Consider the following 20,292-nt stretch of genomic DNA (forward strand, 5'->3'; position numbering starts at 1 on the left):
TAACTACAGTCATTATGCTTACACGATATCTCCAAAACTTTTGCATCGTCTAAATGGAAGTTTGTAGCATTTGACTGTCATCTTCCCATTTCCACATTTCAGCCCTTGGCCAGCACCATTCTACTCTGATTCCATGATTTCAGATTTTTAGATTCCACACATAAATGATATCATACAGTATTTGCCTTTCTCTGTCTGACTTAACTTCACTTACCATAAGTGATTGCCTTGAGAGTGCTCAAGGTCCATCCATGTTATTCCAAATGGCAGAATTTCCTTCTTTCTCATGACTGAATAATACTCCATTTACTTATATACCACAACTGTTTTATCCATTCACCTGCTGATGGACATTTAGGTTGCTTCCAAGGCTAGACTACTGTGGATAATGCTACAATGAAGATGGGGGTGCAGATATCACTTAGAGATTCTATTTCATTCCCTTTAGATATATGCCCAGAAGTGGGATTGCTGGATCATACGGCAGTTCTATTTTTAAGTGTTTTGAGGAACTTCTATAGTGGTTGTACCAATTTACATTCCCATCAACAGTGCACACAGGTTCCCTTTTCTCCATATCTTTGCCAGCACTCACCTCTTGTCTTTTTGATGGTAGCCATTCTAACAGATGCATTTCCCCGATGATTAGTAATATTAGTAATATTGAACATCTTTTCATGTATCTGATGGCCACTTATATGCCATCTTTGGGGAAAAAAGTCTATTCAGCTATTCTGTCCATTCCTTAAATAATATTTTTTTTGTTTTGCTGTTAAGTTGTATGTTGAGATACTTTATATTTTGAATATTAATCCTCACTCAGATAGTTTACACATATTTTTCTCCCACCTACAGGCTGTCTTCTCATTTTGTTTATTGTTGCTTTAGCAAAAGCTTCTTAGCTTGATACACCCCCACTTATTTATTTTTGCTTTAATTGTTTGTGCTTTTGGTGTCATATCAAAAAATCATCACCAAGACCAATGTCAAGAAGATTCCCCCTATGTTTTTTACTGGGAGTTTTACATTTTAATTTTTTAATCCATTTTGAGTTAGTTTTTGTGAGCAGTATAAGATAGGAGTTTAATTCTTCTGCATGTAGTTATCTAATTTTCCCAGCACCATTTACTGAAGAGAATTTTCTTTCCCCACTGAGTATTCTTGGCACCACTGTCAAGGGCTTACTTCTAGACCCTCAATTCTTTTCCACTGGCCCAAATGTCTGCTTTTATGCCAGCACCATACTCTTGATTATTACAGCCTTGTAATATAGTTTAAAATAAGGAAGTATGTATGATGCCTTCAGCTTTGTTCTTCTTTCTCAAAATTACTTTGGCTATTGAGGATCATAGGTGGCTCTATATGAATTTTAGGAATTTTTTTCTCTGAAAAATGTCATTGGAATTTTGAAAGGTACTGCATTGAATCTATAGATGGCTTTATGTAGTATGGATATTTTAATATTAATTCTTCAGATGCATGAACATGGGATATCTTTCCATTTATTTGTGTCTCCATTTCTTTCATCAAAGTCTTATAGTTTTCAGTGTACAGGTGTTTCATCTCTTTGATTAAATTTGTTCCTAAGTATTTCATTCTTTTTAAATTTTTTTTCATTATTTTGGACACTATGGTAAATGAGATTTCCTTTCTTTCCTTTTCAGATATTTTGTGGTTAGTGTATAGTAACACAACTGATTTTTGTATGTTGATTTTGTATCTTGTAACTTTAATGAATGTTGATTAATTTGAACAGATTTTTTTAATGGAATCTTTAGGATTTTCCAAATATATAAGAGCATATCACCTGAAAATAGAGAAAATTTTACTTCTTTACTGATTGAGTGCCTTTTATTTCTTTTTCTTGCCTAATTGCTCAGTCTAGGCTGTCCAGAACTATGTTAACAAAGAGTTATGAGAGTGGGCATTCTTGTCTTGTTACCGATCTTAGCAAAAAAAAACTTTCATCCTGTCACCATTGTGCACAATGTTAGCTGTGGGCTTGTCATATATGGCCTTCATTATGTTGAAGCATGTCCTTTCTACACTCAATTTATTGAGAGTTTTTAGTATGAATGGATGTTGAATTTTGTCAAATGCTTTTTATGCATCTACTGAAATGATCATATGATTTTTATCCTTCATTCTATTCATGCGGTATATCAGTTGAATTAAGTATGATGAACTATTCTTGCATGCTAGGGATAAATCCCACTTGATCATGGTGTATGAACTTTAAATGTCATGTTGATTTCAGTTTATTTTTTTGAGAATTTTTGCATCTGTATTCATCAGCCTTTATTAGCCTTTATTTCCCTTTTCTCATAGTGTCCTTATCCTATAGCAGAGTAATGCTGGCCTTGTAAAATGAGTTTGGGAGAGTTCCCTCTTCTTTACATTTTTGGAAGAGTTTAAGATTAAATTAGTATTAATTCTTCTTTTAATGTTTGATAGAATTCACCAGAGAAATATTCAGTCCTGGGCTTTTGTTGGGAGCTTTCTGATTACTGATTCAATCTCCTTAGTAATTATTGATATGTTCAGATTTTCTATTTCTTCCTAATTGAGTGTAGGTACTTTGTATCTTTATACACATTTGTCCATTTCTTCTAGGATATCCAATTTGTTGGCATATAATTTTTCATAGTACTCTGTTAGGATCCTATGTATTTGTGTGATATTTGTTGTAATGCCTCCTCTTTCGCTTCTCATTTGAGTCTTCTTTTTTTTCTAACCTAGCTAGAGTTTGTCCATATTTTTTTATCTTTTCAAAAAATGAGCTCTTGGTTTCACTGATTTTGTTCCTACTGATTTTCTGGTCTCTATTGCATTTATTTCCGCTCTGATCCTTGCTATTTCCCTAATTCTGCTAACCTTCTGCTCAGTTTCTTCTTCTCTTTCTCATTCTTCAAAGTGTAAAACTAGTTGTTTGTTTGAGATATATTTTTTCTTAATGTAGGTGTTCGTGTTACTGTCTTTGGTTCAAAGTCTGTCTTGTCTGAAAGAAGTACAGAGAGTCCTGGTCTCTTTCGGGTTCAACTTGTATAGAATATTTTTTTCCATCCCTTCATTTTGAGCCTTTTTGTTGTGTCCTTCAAACTGACTGAATCTCTTGTAGACAACATATAGTTGGGTCTTATTTTTATCCTTTCAGACATCCTATGCCTTCTGATTGGCTAGTTTAATCCAATTACTTTGAGATTCATTACTGAGAGGTAAGACTTACTCATGCTATCTTATTGTTTTCTGGCTGTTTTGTATTTCTGTTGTTTCTTTCTTCTTCTCCTGCTGCCTTCCTTTGTGAGTTAATGATTTTCCCTAGTGGTATGCTTTGATTCCCTTCTCTTTACATTTTGTGTATCTACTGTATGTATTGTTTTGCGGCTACCATGAGGCTTTACAGAATGTACTACAGATACAGCAGTCTGTTTTACACCAATTGCAATTTAACTTGGATCGCATACAAAAACTCTACCCTTTTACTCTCCCTTTTATACTTGTAATGTCATAATTTATATTTTTATATTTTACGTTCATTAACCAACTAGTATAGCTCTAGTTATTTTTAATACTTTTGTCTTTTAACCTTTTTGTAGAGTTAAGTTGTTAACACACTACCGTATTACAGTATTATAGTATTCTGAATTTGACTACATACTTATCTTTGCCAACATGTCGCATATTTTCGTGTTACTCATTAGCATCCTTTTATTTCAGCTTGAAAAAAGTCCTTTCAGCATTTCCTGTCACATAAGTTTAGTGGTGATGAACTCCTTCATCTTTTGTGTGTCTGGGAATGTCTTTTTATTTCCTTAATTTCTGAAGGATAACTTTTCTGGGTAAAGAATTCTTGGTTGAAAAAAATTTTTTTTTGAGCATTCTGAATGTATTATCCCATCCTTTACTGTCCTGTAAGATTTCTGTTGAGAAATCAACTGATAGTCTTATAAGGGGGATTTCCCCTGTACGTTATGAGCTTCATTTCTCTTGTTGCTTTTAAGAAATTCTCTTTGTCTTTGATTTTTGACAGTTTTGTTACAATGTGTCTGAGAAACGATCTTTTTAAGTGGTATTTGTCTGAAGTTCTATAAGCTTCATGAATTTGGATAGCCAAATCTCTTCACAGATTTGGGAAGTTCTCAGTCATTATTGCTTAAATAAACTTCCTGCTCCCTTCTCCCTTTCTTCTCCTTCTGGGACTCCAATAATTCACAGACTGCTTCTCTTAATGTTATCCCATAGTTCACATAGGCTTTCTTTACTCTTTTTTCATTTTTTTAATTTGTTCTCCTCAGATTCGGTTATCTTAATGAAGTCAGTCCAAAGTTTTTTTTTTTTAATGCCATATGGGCATGGAGAAAAAATTATACCACTTAACATTTATTTCCACCTAATTATTCATATATGAAAAAGTTTGACAGAGGGAGACTGAAATGAGTGTGCATTTTGGCAAGCCACATTTACAATGGCAGGCCACAGTTTGGTCTGCCTCCTGAATAAACCTTATTTTGGAGCTAGAAAGTTAATGATGTCGCTTCTTGGGTTGCTAGGAAATAAAAACCTAAGAATGGGAAGACCCAGAAATTTCTGACTAGAGTATCTCCAAGCCCATCAACCCAGGTTGAGCTCTCCTAGAGGATGAAAAAGAAAGGCAAGGGAACCACATATGCTTTAATCTTTACCCAAATCTAACTGAATTTTATCTTTTTCAAAGTCAAGTAATTTAGTTGCAGTCATAAATGTCTGAATGCTTTAATTCTGCTGAGCAATTAACCTGTTGGGATGCTAGGTTCATCTATGTTCACATTTAGTTATAAAACCATTGACAAAAAATGAAGTAAGAAACTTCTACTAGTCAGGAATTGATAAGCCATGAACTCAATATCTCAAACTTGCATCATATATAGCTCAGGATATTGATTTCCTTTTTTCCTTCCTTTCCTCTTTTTTTTTTTTCTTTTTTTGTTTTTGGCTCAATAAATTTAGTACAAATAAAAGTATAGAGAAAACTTAGCTGCTTACCTATGACTGAGCAGTCAGTAAAATATTAAATTTTTCGATGCACTCTTACAGTTTTGTATTTGATTTATTTAAACTATTCTGGCATCCTATTGTTTCAATAATTTAAACTAAGAAAGAAATTTCCTTTTGACACCCTGATTGTGTGGTGAAAACCTCAATATATAAACATAAAGAATTTTTGGTTGGTGAATTTTTTATTGTGGCTTTCATATTACTTTCCTTTGTTTTTTTTTTATGTTTATTTGTTGGCACTGTGTTATAAAGAGGTATTATCAGTGAACTCAAACCAGAACCCTTGGGTAACACTATTCACATGTTCTTTTGTGATATAAAAAGACAAAAATAAAATTTATCTTAGGAAGTATTATTTTAGTCTAGTGAGCTTTAATAATTTTTGTTTCTACAGCTAAGTTGAAAGCAGTCCTTCAGAGATACAGATTAACAAGTGTGAAAGAAAGGATGAGTGCATTATCTATGCAATTTTGCTAAAAATCAACAGAAATTTCAGGGCTAAAATTCATGTTTAAAGCTTTGACTACTTGTAAAATGGCTCCTTAAAAACTCTTGTTTAAATATAAAAAGTTAAAGTAGTTGTTGAAGGTGCTGAGTTTACACAGTCAGTTTGAGAACAACTGAGTATGAGTCATCTCTACAATAACCAAGTATAGACATATAACATGCAATCAATATAAAATCTAAAGTTCAGAATCTACAAGATATATATTTGGTGATTATGAATATTAAAGTGGTTTTTAAACAATAAGAAAGGATGACATTGTCCATGAAATGCACTGTATACAAAAAAATATCAATAGTCAAAGGAACATCTAGTTTTAAGGGGTATGTATTAGGTAGTTTTCTATTACCGTGTAATAAGTTACCACAAACCAAGTGACTTGAAACAACACCTGCTTATTACCTCACAGTTCTGTAGGTCAGAAGTGCAGCATGGTTGGCTGGATTCTCTGCTCAGGTTGAAATCAAAATGTCGACCAGCTTTGTTCTCATCTGGAAGTCAGGGTTCTCTTACAAGTTCACTTGGGTTCTTGGAAAAATTTAGTTCCAAAAAGTTGCAGGACTGAAGTCTGCATTTTGTCAATGGCTGGTAATTGGGAGCTGTTCTCAGCTTCTAGAGGCCACCTACATTCCATGCCAAATAATCCCCTCTAACTTCAAGCCAAACACAGTGCACCAAATTCTTCTGCTTCAAATCTTTCCCTCTACCAAAGTGAGAGGAAAAACTCTGCCTTTGAAGTGGTTCATGGGATTAATTTAGGTCCCCCCAGATAATTTCCCTACCTTAAGGTCAACTGCGCCATATAACATGATATGATATCACAGGAGTGATATCAAATCTTATTCCCAGGTTTAGGGTGACACAGCTTTGGGAGGCTATCTTGGAATTCTGCATACCATGAGGTGGAACCTAAGATCTTGAAATAAGTAAAAGAAAAAGAAGTACAGAAGAAAAAGAAAAAAAGATAACACAGGTATCTTAAGAAAACAATTGGTGGTCAATATAGGGACTTAAAATGCTTATTTGTTTGGAAAAACGAATTCACTTTGGACAGAAAATTCATAGGAAAAGTAGAGTTAGAAATCTGAAGACAGTAGACTAGTGTATGAATTGATATTTCAACAGCAGATTGCTCTTTCAAGAAATCGGGCAGAGATGAGGCAGAAATGGGACAGAAACTAAGAAGGCCAAGGACAAGAAGGATGCAGGTGTTTGTTTTGAGGTGATCCAGGAGAGAGGATGAGTTTAAAGAATGCCAGAGAAAAGAATCAAGTAAATTGGGAATCCCATTTTCAAAAAGTTTTTAAAAACTAACAAAGCACTTGAGCTGAGGGTTCACAAAGGCCTATGTGGATTTTTTTTTTTCTTATACAACATAAGTCCTTGCTTGTTTAAGAACACAAAAGTAAGTGGCTCTGGAATTTTCTGTATGTTCTAAAATTTCTCGTGGTATATGCCTAACAGTCCCTCAAAGTACGTCTTAACTGCATTCTGGATGTATGTTCCAAAACGAAATGGTCTGAAAAGGTGACCAAATATCTGAAATTACAACACTCCAAGAAGGGCTAAATACCTCGCTGGCATATTCAATTAACATAGAAAGCTCACTGAGTTTAGAATTTAAACTGTCAGACTTAGTATAATTAACAGATACACGTTCAATTTACTATCATTTTTCTGTCATCTTAGCAGCTGAAATTGCACAAATATCTAATTTTTCAATAGTCATTTTAACCAAATAACTATATGTTAAATTTATTTGTAATTGATTGGCAAAAGACTCAAAAAATCAGCTGAATAAACCCAAACAAGTTTCTTAGTAGAAAAGATACACTTAACATGCCAATTAATTATCAACTCATAAAAGATTTTAAGACAGAGTATAGAAACAGCATGTTTGGAGCAGAAGCAAGAAAAACTACAATCCTGCAGCCTGCGGACCAAAAACCACAGTTACAGAAAGATAGAGAAGATGAAAAGGCAGAGGGCTATATACCAGATGAAGGAACAAGAAAAAAACCCAGAAAAACAACTAAATGAAGTGGAGATAGGCAACCTTCCAGAGAAAGAATTCAGAATAATGATAGTGAAGATGATCCAGGACCTCGGAATAAGAATGGAGGCAAAGATTGAGAAGATGCAAGAAATGATTAACAAAGACCTAGAAGAATTAAAGAACAAACAAACAGAGATGACCAATACAATAACTGAAATGAAAACTACACTAGAAGGAATCAATAGCAGAATAACTGAGGCAGAAGAACGGATAAGTGACCTGGAAGACAGAATGGTGGAATTCACTGCTGCGGACCAGACTAAAGAAAAAAGAATGAAAAGAAATGAAGACAGCCTAAGAGACCTCTGGGACAACATTAAACGCAACAACATTCGCATTATAGGGGTCCCAGAAGGAGAAGAGAGAGAGAAAGGACCAGAGAAAATATTTGAAGAGATTATAGTCGAAAACTTCCCTAACATGGGAAAGGAGATAGCCACCCAAGTCCAGGAAGCGCAGAGAGTCCCATACAGAATAAACCCAAGGAGAAATACGCCGAGACACATAGTAATCAAAGTGGCAAAAATTAAAGACAAAGAAAAATTATTGAAAGCAGCAAGGGAAAAACGACAAATAACATACAAGGGAATTCCCATAAGGTTAACAGCTGATTTCTCAGCAGAAACTCTGCAAGCCAGAAGGGAGTGGCATGATATACTTAAAGTGATGAAAGGGAAGAACCTACAACCAAGATTACTCTACCCGGCAAGGATCTCATTTAGATTTGATGGAGAAATCAAAAGCTTTACAGACAAGCAAAAGCTAAGAGAATTCAGCACCACCAAACCAGCTCTACAACAAATGCTAAAGGAACTTCTCTAAGTGGGAAACACAAGAGAAGAAAAGGACCTACAAAAACAAACCCAAAACAATTAAGAAAATGGTCATAGGAACATACATATCGATAATTACCTTAAACGTGAATGGATTAAACGCCCCAACCAAAAGACATAGACTGGCTGAATGGATACAAAAACAGGACCCATATATATGCTGTCTACAAGAGACCCACTTTAGACCTAGGGACACATACAGACTGAAAGTTAGGGGATGGAAAAAGATATTCCATGCAAATGGAAATCAAAAGAAAGCTGGAGTAGCTATACTCATATCAGATAAAATAGACTTTAAAATAAAGAATGTTACAAGAGACAAGGAAGGACACTACATAATGATCCAGGGATCAATCCAAGAAGAAGATATAACAATTATAAATATATATGCACCCAACATAGGAGCACCTCAATACATAAGGCAACTGCTAACAGCTATAAAAGAGGAAATCGACAGTAACACAATAATAGTGGGGGACTTTAACACTTCACTTACACCAATGGACAGATCATCCAAAATGAAAATAAATAAGGAAACAGAAGCTTTAAATGACACAATAGACCAGATAGATTTAATTGATATATATAGGACATTCCATCCAAAAACAGCAGATTACACGTTCTTCTCAAGTGCGCACGGAACATTCTCCAGGATAGATCACATCTTGGGTCACAAATCAAGCCTCAGTAAATTTAAGAAAATTGAAATCATACCAAGCATCTTTTCTGACCACAACGCTATGAGATGAGAAATGAATTACAGGGAAAAAAACGTAAAAAAGACAAACACATGGAAGCTAAACAATACGTTACTAAATAACCAAAAGATCACTGAAGAAATCAAAGAGGAAATAAAAAAATACCTAGAGACAAATGACAATGAAAACACGACGACCCAAAACCTATGGGATGCAGCAAAAGCGGTTCTAAGAGGGAAGTTTATAGCTATACAAGCCTACCTAAAGAAACAAGAAAAATCTCAAGTAAACAATCTAACCTTACACCTAAAGAAACTAGAGAAAGAAGAACAAACAAAACCCAAAGTTAGCAGAAGGAAAGAAATCATAAAGATCAGAGCAGAAATAAATGAGATAGAAACAAAGAAAACAATAGCAAAGATCAATAAAACTAAAAGTTGGTTCTTTGAGAAGATAAACAAAATTGATAAGCCATTAGCCAGACTCATCAAGAAAAAGAGGGAGAGGACTCAAATCAATAAAATCAGAAATGAAAAAGGAGAAGTTACAACAGACACTGCAGAAATACAAAACATCCTAAGAGACTACTATAAGCAACTTTATGCCAATAAAATGGACAACCTGGAAGAAATGGACAAATTCTTAGAAAGGTATAACCTTCCAAGACTGAATCAGGAAGAAACAGAAAATATGAACAGACCAATCACAAGTAATGAAATTGAAAATGTGATTAAAAATCTTCCAACAAACAAAAGTCCAGGACCAGATGGCTTCACAGGTGAATTCTATCAAACATTTAGAGAAGAGCTAACACCCATTCTTCTCAAACTCTTCCAAAAAATTGCAGAGGAAGGAACACTTCCAAACTCATTCTATGAGGCCACCATCACCCTGATACCAAAACCAGACAAAGACACTACAAAAAAAGAAAATTACAGACCAATATCACTGATGAATATAGATGCAAAAATCCTCAACAAAATACTAGCAAACAGAATCCAACAACACATTAAAAGGATCATACACCACGATCAAGTGGGATTTATCCCAGGGATGCAAGGATTCTTCAATATACGCAAATCAATCAATGTGATACACCATATTAACAAATTGAAGAAGAAAAACCATATGATCATCTCAATAGATGCAGAAAAAGCTTTTGACAAAATTCAACACCCATTTATGATAAAAACTCTCCAGAAAGTGGGCATAGAGGGAACCTACCTCAACATAATAAAGGCCATATATGACAAACCCACAGCAAACATCATTCTCAATGGTGAAAAACTGAAAGCATTTCCTCTAAGATCAGGAACGAGACAAGGATGTCCACTCTCACCACTATTATTCAACATAGTTCTGGAAGTCCTAGCCACGGCAATCAGAGAAGAAAAAGAAATAAAAGGAATACAAATTGGAAAAGAAGAAGTAAAACTGTCACTGTTTGCGGATGACATGATACTATACATAGAGAATCCTAAAACTGCCACCAGAAAACTGCTAGAGCTAATTAATGAATATGGTAAAGTTGCAGGATACAAAATTAATGCACAGAAATCTCTTGCATTCCTATACACTAATGATGAAAAATCTGAAAGAGAAATTATGGAAACACTCCCATTTACCATTGCAACAAAAAGAATAAAATACCTAGGAATAAACCTACCTAGGGAGACAAAAGACCTGTATGCAGAAAACTATAAGACACTGATGAAAGAAATTAAAGATGATACCAACAGATGGAGAGATATACCATGTTCTTGGATTGGAAGAATCAACATTGTGAAAATGAGTATACTACCCAAAGCAATCTACAGATTCAATGCAATCCCTATCAAATTACCAATGGCATTTTTTACGGAGCTAGAACAAATCATCTTAAAATTTGTATGGAGACACAAAAGACCCCGAATAGCCAAAGCAGTCTTGAGGCAAAAAAATGGAGCTGGAGGAATCAGACTCTCTGACTTCAGACTATACTACAAAGCTACAGTAATCAAGACAATATGGTACTGGCACAAAAACAGAAACATAGATCAATGGAACAAGATAGAAAGCCCAGAGATTAACCCACGCACCTATGGTCAACTAATCTATGACAAAGGAGGCAAAGATATACAATGGAGAAAAGACAGTCTCTTCAATAAGTGGTGCTGGGAAAACTGGACAGCTACATGTAAAAGAATGAAATTAGAATACTCCCTAACACCATACACAAAAATAAACTCAAAATGGATTAGAGACCTAAATATAAGACTGGACACTATAAAACTCTTAGAGGAAAACATAGGAAGAACACTCTTTGACATAAATCACAGCAAGATCTTTTTTGATCCACCTCCTAGAGTAATGGAAATAAAAACAAAAATAAACAAGTGGGACCTAATGAAACTTCAAAGCTTTTGCACAGCAAAGGAAACCATAAACAAGACGAAAAGACAACCCTCAGAATGGGAGAAAATATTTGCAAATGAATCAACGGACAAAGGATTAATCTCCAAAATATATAAACAGCTCATTCAGCTCAATATCAAAGAAACAAACACCCCAATCCAAAAATGGGCAGAAGACCTAAATAGACATTTCTCCAAAGAAGACATACAGACGGCCACGAAGCACATGAAAAGATGCTCAACATCACTAATTATTAGAGAAATGCAAATCAAAACTACAATGAGGTATCACCTCACTCCTGTTAGAATGGGGATCATCAGAAAATCTACAAACAACAAATGCTGGAGAGGGTGTGGAGAAAAGGGAACCCTCTTGCACTGTTGGTGGGAATGTAAATTGATACAGCCACTCTGGAGAACAATATGGAGGTTCCTTAAAAAACTAAAAATAGAATTACCATATGACCCAGCAATCCCACTACTGGGCATATACCCAGAGAAAACCGTAATTCAAAAAGACACATGCACCCGAATGTTCATTGCAGCACTATTTACAATAGCCAGGTCATGGAAGCAACCTAAATGCCCATCAACAGACGAATGGATAAAGAAGATGTGGTACATATATACAATGGAATATTACTCAGCCATAAAAAGGAACGAAATTGAGTCATTTGTTGAGACGTGGATGGATCTGGAGACTGTCATACGGAGTGAAGTGGGTCAGAAAGAGAAAAACAAATATCATATATTAATGCATGTATGTGGAACCTAGAAAAATGGTACAGATGAGCCAGTTTGCAGGGCAGAAGTTGAGACACAGATGTAGAGAATGGACATATGGACACCAAGGGGGGAAAACTGCGGTGAGGTGGGGATGGTGGTGTGCTGAATTGGGCGATTGGGATTGACATGTATACACTGATATGTATAAAGTTGATGCCTAATAAGAACCTGCAGTATAAAAAAACAAACAAAACAACTAATACTAAACTTTCATTGGGTTATTTGTATGGAAATATGTTAATATAAATGTTTCAGACATTACATGAAATTCCTAAAAATCTTATATTTGTATTTGTATGGAAATATGTATGGAAATATGTTAATATAAATGTTTCAGACATTACATGAAATTTCTAAAAATCTTATATTTGTATTTGTATGGAAATATGTATGGAAATATGTTAATATAAATGTTTCAGACATTACATGAAATTTCTAAAAATCTTATATGTTCTGGTATAATGTTATAAGTAATAATCCTAGTTATTACTTTAAAATGTATATCTCAGAAATAACTAATTTTCTTGTCAACTGCATTATTATGAACTTTCATCAAATCTTTTACCGTGGTCATTTTTAAGTCTTTTGTCATTTACAGACAGTTCTGGGTGTACTCTGATGATTTTGCAAATATGTTCCTATAAAAGGGTTTCATCTTCAAGAAATTCATGGAAAAGACTCTGACAAGTACAGGTTTCTGGTAACTGACTGTACTGCTGAACTGAATGAATAAGCATTTTCAGAACTCTGATGAAAAACTGATGAACTCATAAAAGTGCTAACAAAAGATCAAGATGAAAAAAAAACAATTAATTACATGGGACTGAGTGAACTGATGAGGATGAGTATAATTTTTGTGACTTTCTGTCTGAATTAAAAAAAAAAAATCCCACAAGGACTCAGAGGCAAAGAATATACAAATCAATTTTCACTGCAAAGTAAAGGAGCTGTTACAGTGGAGGATTACTGGACTGAATGTCAATATTATGACATAGTATGAGTGTGTTTCATGTTTGGTAATTGCAAAAAAAAAAAAAAAAAAAAAAAGAAACAGCATGTTTGGTATTGTATCCAAAAGGAAATACAAGATTTCTCCAAGATCTGTCATTTCTACTAATACACACACACACACACACCTTAAAACACCTCTGTGAATGAATTTTTTTAAATGATAGTCATTGTTCTCTGGGATGAAATACTTCAATAGATTGAAAGAAAAATGTATGTCTACTGGAAAATAGGACAGAGTTCAGTCTTTGGAATGCTGTGTGTGTGTGTGGGTGTGTGTATTAGAATACACTAAGTATTGTAATTAGATCTAATAATTGAGGTAATTTCATGATTCCAAGTGTGGTAGACAGAATAATGGTCCTTCAAAGATGTTAATGTCCTGTGATTATGTTACCTAACATGGCAAATGGACTTTGCAGTTATTAAATTAAGAACCCTGGAGATGAGAAGATTATCCTGGATTATCTGGGTGAGCCCAATGTAATCAAAAGAGTTCTCATGGAAGAAAAAAGTCAGGAAGTCAGAGTCAGAGAAGGAGATGTGATGACTGAAGCAGAGGTCTGGATGATGTAAGGATGGGACCCTGAGGCAAGGAATGATGATGGTCTCTGGAAGCTGGGAAAGGCAAAGGAACAGATGAAGTTCCTCTACCCTCCCTTCCCACCTAGGGCATTCAAAAGGAATGCAGCCCTGCAGACTGCTTTTAGATTTCTGATCTGCAGAATAATAACATAATAAATTTCTGTTGTTTTAAGCCACTAACTTGTAGTGATTTATTACAGCAGAAATAAGTAACTAATACACCAAGTACATTCTAATGTAACCAGCCGCATTCAGGGCAATATGTTTAGTGCTTTTTTTCCATAATTATGGCTGTATCATAAAAAAAGAACTGGTTACCTTATCATTTTAAATTGAGGTAAATTAAGAAAAAAATATTATTAAAGCATTTCAGAAAGAGTGACCAAATTCTCAGAATTCACTATCACACTTCTAAATAATCAGTAATTCAGATTAATCCTGCTTCTAGTGAAGTAGAAAGTAAAGTCTTAGTACGAGAAATTTGGCAAAACACACACAGAAAAGGAAGTGTTATGAGTCCTGTGACAAATTAGGGCCAAGATCTTTAGCAGTAATGACAAAGGACAGTACTTCATCAAAGATCTGTGTTTCTAGGTGGCATCTAGCTTAACAGCTCTGACGGAGGCAGTGTGTCTCAGAAGCACCCTTCCTCTCCCTGGACGGCTGAAGTAGAGAACGACCTCGTGTACCTGGCCATCGTGGTCGCTGCTCAGGTCCTCACTGTTGCAGTCTCTCCTGGCCTCCCTGCCTTGTGTTCTGTCCCTCTTGCTGCGACTGTGAGTTCAGGCACCTAAGATTCAGCCTCAAGGCATCTCAAATAGATGCCATCTCAACAGTGTGCCCGCTCACTGGAAGGCAGACAAGGAGTTGGGCACGTATCTCAAATAGATGCCATCTCAACAGTGTGCCCGCTCACTGGAAAGCAGACAAGGAGTTGGGCATGAGTCTTCTTTGGGAACAAAAAATCTCTACTCCTCTCTTTTGTTATTTACAGTAGAAATTGTTACTTTATTACCTTCAAAGGTACTCTACAAGTAAGCTTAGGGAACTGCCATTCACATATATAGCAATGATCACATTTTTCTCTCTGGTCCCTCCTCAAATTTCACTATTACAACAATAAAGAAAAAAAAATTTTAAATTGTATTCCAACAGGGACAGAAAGGACTGAAAAGGCGACAAGTACAAGATAAGAAAAGTCAACAAATCTTTACATATAGAAAATGGACAGATGAGTGGCAACTTACTTAGCAGAGAGAGAAAGATAATCCTTAAGGGCATGGAGCCAATTATAAACTAGCTGATTTATCCCACAGAAAACCAGAAGACCTAGAAGTCTGGAGGCAACAACTACTTCTGAAGGCTGGAGTATGAGGGTTGAGACTGAAAACACTATGATTGGGCCCCCCAGATTTTCTTCCCCCAAGGCTTTACTGCCAAGAAAACGTACCTTTCCCACTCCAGCAGAATAGAGGAAATATACTCTCTGAGAAGGCTGGATCAGTAAAGCTCTGGACTCAAAGAACTACACATAGCAGTGGGGTGAAACTAAAGATTAATGCATGAGACGGGAATAAAGACACAGACCTACTAGAGAACGGACTTGAGGATATGGGGAGGGGGAAGGGTAAGCTGTGACAAAGTGAGAGAGTCGCATGGACATACATACACTACCAAACGTAAAATAGACAGCTAGTGGGAAGCAACCGCATAGCACAGGGAGATCAGCTCGGTGCTTTGTGACCACCTAGAGGGGTGGGATAGGGAGGGTGGGAGGGAGGGAGACACAAGAGGGAAGAGATATGGGAACATATGTATATGTATAACTGATTCATTTTGTTATAGAGCAGAAACTAACACACCATTGTAAAGCAATTATACTCCAATAAAGATGTTAAAAAAAAAAAAAAACAACGATTAATGCCTGTCTGCACAGTGCATGGTGATACCCCTCTGCTCTCTTCCTCAACGTATTTACCAGGATTTTTTCTGGGCAGTGGACAGACCAAATGTGAAAAAATAATGACACTTCAGGATTTCCCAGTGGAGTAACAGACTCTCTTACTAATTAACCTATGGTAAAACTCTTTATAAGTGAGACCCATCCACAAAATGCCTCCAATTGCCACCTGAGTGCCTCACTTTTAATTATAAATAGTTATCCAGAGATCACCATATACGTGCCCATACCAAGAGCAAAAAAGAACTCAGAAGAAACTAGCAGAGCTTTTGGGTGAAAATTTCAAGTAAATCTTAAAACATAGTAAAGGAAAATGCATTCTTGAAAAAAATACCACGATGCTATGCAAAAGGGGCATTCAGAAAACAAAAAGAACCATATATTCTGGCCCATGAGGTTACTGGGATGTGTGACTTCTTGTGACTGCTGTTCAAGGGAAGGAATCCTCCGCTTCCCCTTCTCCTCTTCGGGCTGGGTGGCACGCGCCCAGGTAGCTGCACCAGCCATGACAGATAATAAAATAGGAGCCACGTGAGGAAGAGGCTAGAGGAATAAGAGTGGATAGACTAAACGCCTAATGCTGTAGAGCTATCATGTCAGCCCTCAAATGACAATATTCAGACAGTTTCTGAAGAGAGAAATATTTCTCTTTGATTTAAGCCGCTGTTATTCAAAGTCTTTCTATAGTAACCAAATCTGATAATGGGTACGTAATTGATTTTTTTGTTTGATAAGCACACTGATAACACAAAGGAAAAAAAGGGTCGAGGGGGAAATGAGGCAAATGAATACTGGGAGTAAGTCGAAGTGACTGTTCACAAAGCTAATACTAAATAACTGCTGTTTTGACCAAAATATCAATGAATTCAATATTCTAACCAAAATATCTATATCAATGTTAACCAAAATAGCAAAGAATATAAAGACCATTTAAGGACAGCAAGGCCTCAAAATGTTTACCTTTATCTGTTGTTTTTTTCAAGAAGCTACTGGAGAGTATCTTTCATAAAAACTATAAAAGTTAACCATGAAAAGAAAAAATGTGGGAACCAGGAAACAAGTACTGAATATAGTAAAAAGGTATAAGACTTCCCACGAGTATAGTAAAAAGAAGTTCCATTACAACAGCTGTTTTGCAGGTCTAGAAAACAACCAATTCAAACTGCAAGATGAAGACAAGAGTGTTTTAAGGAACAATGAGTCCAAGAAAAGAAGAATGGAATTGGTAGTTTACCTGATAAAGTTGTCCTAAATGGGAAATGTAACCACAGGAAATGATAGGAGTCAGTTTAAATAACATTTATAACCATTTATAACCACAAAATGTAATCACTAAATACTGAACCAGAAATTGAGATACAAGAGTATTGGGAAGAGTATATGGCAAGGGAAATGGGTAAGAGGACGTTGAATAAGGAGATTATATTCTCATCTTTCACGGTTGGCAGTCAATTGGTTTATCAATGGAGAAATCTAGAAATGGTAATATAAGCTATAACAGTATCCAGAAATACAATGAAATATGCAAGAAGAAATCAATGAATGAGTTGCATAGGACTGCCTCTGGGGAGTGAAAATCATAGATATGAAGGGACGAGGCAGAAACTGCTGTTCTCCAGTACAATACGACTGCTTTTATAAACAAAACTTATATACTAAACAATGGATTAAAAAACCTCATCTTCCTACACTTCTTGCCTTCTGCCCCCATAAAAGTTCCCAAGGCAAAGAAATGCAGATTCTCTATGGGCTTGGTAACAGAAGAGCATGCCAGGAAAACTGCCTGTAATATCACTTGTAACTGGCCCACAGCACTTCAGTTTGGATCAATGCCAGGCTAGTACAGGGCAAATAAAGAAGCTTTGTTCTCTGGTTGCCCGAGTACTGGCCGCCCCCAATTGACTCCTACCCAATCACCACTTATATCCTTATAGCTCAGTACGAAGAGGACACTGGAGTGAGGCAGCATCTTAGATTTACTAACCAAATACATTCAGCAGACTTAGTGTATTGCTAATTTCTTACCAGAAATCCAAATAAGAGATGCACATTTCATATTAATTTTTTGGAGGGATAAGACTAGTTTCAATAGAAATGACAATAAATGACAAAGTATTTATATTTTTCTATTTTCAAAAAATTTAATTGCCTTGAATGATAACAAATAGCTCTATGAGGTTAACCAAAGCCTGCACAAATGTTTCTATAACTTTTAATAAATAGTATTGTGTAATGTGATTAGGAATAATTTATGCCTTTGCTTTTTTCTTTTTTGCTTTCTTCCTTCCTTCTTTTCTCTTTCCTTCAGTTTATAAACTTTTTCTCTTTGAAAATAATTTTCTTTATCCTCTGCAGAAATACTAGATTTCAGGCATATTGCTTTCAAACAACAAAAGCAAACCTCGTCAGTTTAAGAATGGAGAGTGCATCATGTAATGAGTTTATGTCTGTATCTCTGTTACCAAATGGATCTAAAGTGACATCTCAGGGCAGGGGGGGCCCTGTTAATGAGATTGTCTTATGTAAGGGAATCTGGTAATGGGATCACACCAAATCCAATTATTTAGAGATAATGTTAACTGCAAATGAAATTAATTAATGTTCAGCTTGCCCTTGACAAACAAAAAAAATTAAAAGAGTTAACCAGAAACATAGAGCGATACTAGTGATGAAATATCATATTTTAGGATCAAAGTCTAGACTCTGCAAATTGGGAAGTTAATAGAACAAAAGTAGCTGTGCTTTTGAAAAAGGCATTTGAAAGAAAAATGTTTTCAAGCCCAACAATGACTGATTCTCCTTGATCATCTCAGGCTACATAAGGCAGGTCATTCTTACTTCTAGAAATTACAAGTACTATTCTATTTCCTAAAGTGCTCTTCTCGTACATACAATTTGTTTCTCCTTCAAAATTACTAAAAGGTCACACCTTCTATATAGTATCCTTAGCCTTAGTTTTAGTTGTTCTTATGACAGCCATCAATCCCTCTATGTTAACGGCACTAGATGTGACTGCATTTGTTTATCACAGTAGCTGTGCTATTGGTAATGGAAATGCATGTCATACAGGAAGCATGTGACCTTCTGGGAGAAATATTTAGGTAGACGTTCCTTAGATAATTAGTCGCATTGTACAAAAATAAGTTGAGATATAATGTTAAGAGAATATATTGCTATGAATCATAGCTCTTTACTAAAGAACTGATTACGTCTTGTATGTACATAAAAATAAAAATATCTTTAAAATATAGACTGAATTGCTTCTGATTCTGTGTTACATCAGTATACTATTTTACATATTTAGCTACTGTTACACACATCTCTGTCTCATGCAAGCTTGAAAGGAAAGAGAAAAGTGAATATTTTCTTCATATGTCATAAAATTGTCATTCTATTCACTCATTCCATAATTTTTTGAGAGTTATGCGACAGGTATTTTTCTAGATGCAGAAAGCACAGACATAGAGCAATACGCAGACAAAATTCCTGTTCTCAAGGGGCTTACTTGCATTCATTTTGATGGAGAAGCAGAAAGAGGACAGGACATTTAAACATACAAATAGAAAAGTAAATCAATAATTGGACAAGATATTTTCAGGTAGTGATGAGTGCTATGAAAAAAAAATTTAATTAACAGTAATGATGGAGACCACGTGCAATTGGTTGTTAAACCTACCTAAGGAGATTAATTTTACTTGAAACTTGAATGGTAACTAGGAACTAAGCATTTTAAAATCTGCAGTCCAACCATTTCAGGCAAAGGAAGTAACAAATGCCAAGACCTTGTAACCAAGACAGCTAGTTTTCCCTAGTATTCTTTTTCTCCTTTTAATAAATAAAACCTCTTCCTCCGAGTTTAAGCAGGACACATACCCACATTCCCCAGACTGTTAGGGGTGGCCCTGCGAAATGAGCAACCAATGGGCTATGAGTGAAAATATGTTTAACTGACAGATCATGCCCTGTAAGGATGTGGTTTCTGCTTTCTTCTTCCTGAGGGCTGGAACTCGTATATTGTCCTGATGGCAGGCTTAAGCAACACAAAGACAAGTCTCCAGGAAGCTATCAGATCAGCAAGCTGGAAGGATCCTTTGCCTACTCCAATGTGTTACATGAGAGAGAAATTAATTTCTATTTGATGTGAATCACTGAATATTTTGTTCTATTTATTCTGTAAGTTTGGCCTGAACTACCTGTTACTTGTTCTATGGAGGAATAACCATTAGTGTGTATAAAAAAATATTAGAAAACCAGTGTGCATGAAATAGTGAGCCTGAAGAAAGGTGGCAATAAATTATTTCTGAGAATTAGACAGTGATCAACTTATGAATGGCCTTGTCAATCATTTCAATTACATTCAGTAAGAAAATTCTCAGAGGAAAGCGACTTAATTTGGCTTTCTTTTTAAAAAGACAACTTTATTGGACATAAAAT

At 35.5% G+C, this 20,292-nt stretch overlaps 1 protein-coding gene and 1 long non-coding RNA gene across 4 annotated transcripts in view; one reads left to right on the forward strand and one right to left on the reverse strand.

Annotated features, from left to right (window-relative positions):
* The window catches only part of LOC309651422, a 59,658-nt gene extending 48,893 nt beyond the window's left edge, over positions 1 to 10,765 (forward strand). Inside the window, exon 2 of the long non-coding RNA XR_014258117.1 lies at positions 10,122 to 10,765. This is a non-coding gene — a long non-coding RNA (uncharacterized lncRNA). The remainder of the gene's footprint in view (positions 1 to 10,121) is intronic.
* The window catches only part of LOC309651390 (uncharacterized protein), a 797,009-nt gene that overhangs the window by 760,424 nt on the left and 16,293 nt on the right, over positions 1 to 20,292 (reverse strand). The gene's annotated exons all lie outside the window — the stretch shown is intronic.

This window comes from Balaenoptera physalus (genome assembly GCF_965194825.1).
Source record: "Balaenoptera physalus genome assembly, chromosome: 21".
Classification (NCBI taxonomy): domain Eukaryota; kingdom Metazoa; phylum Chordata; class Mammalia; order Artiodactyla; family Balaenopteridae; genus Balaenoptera; species Balaenoptera physalus.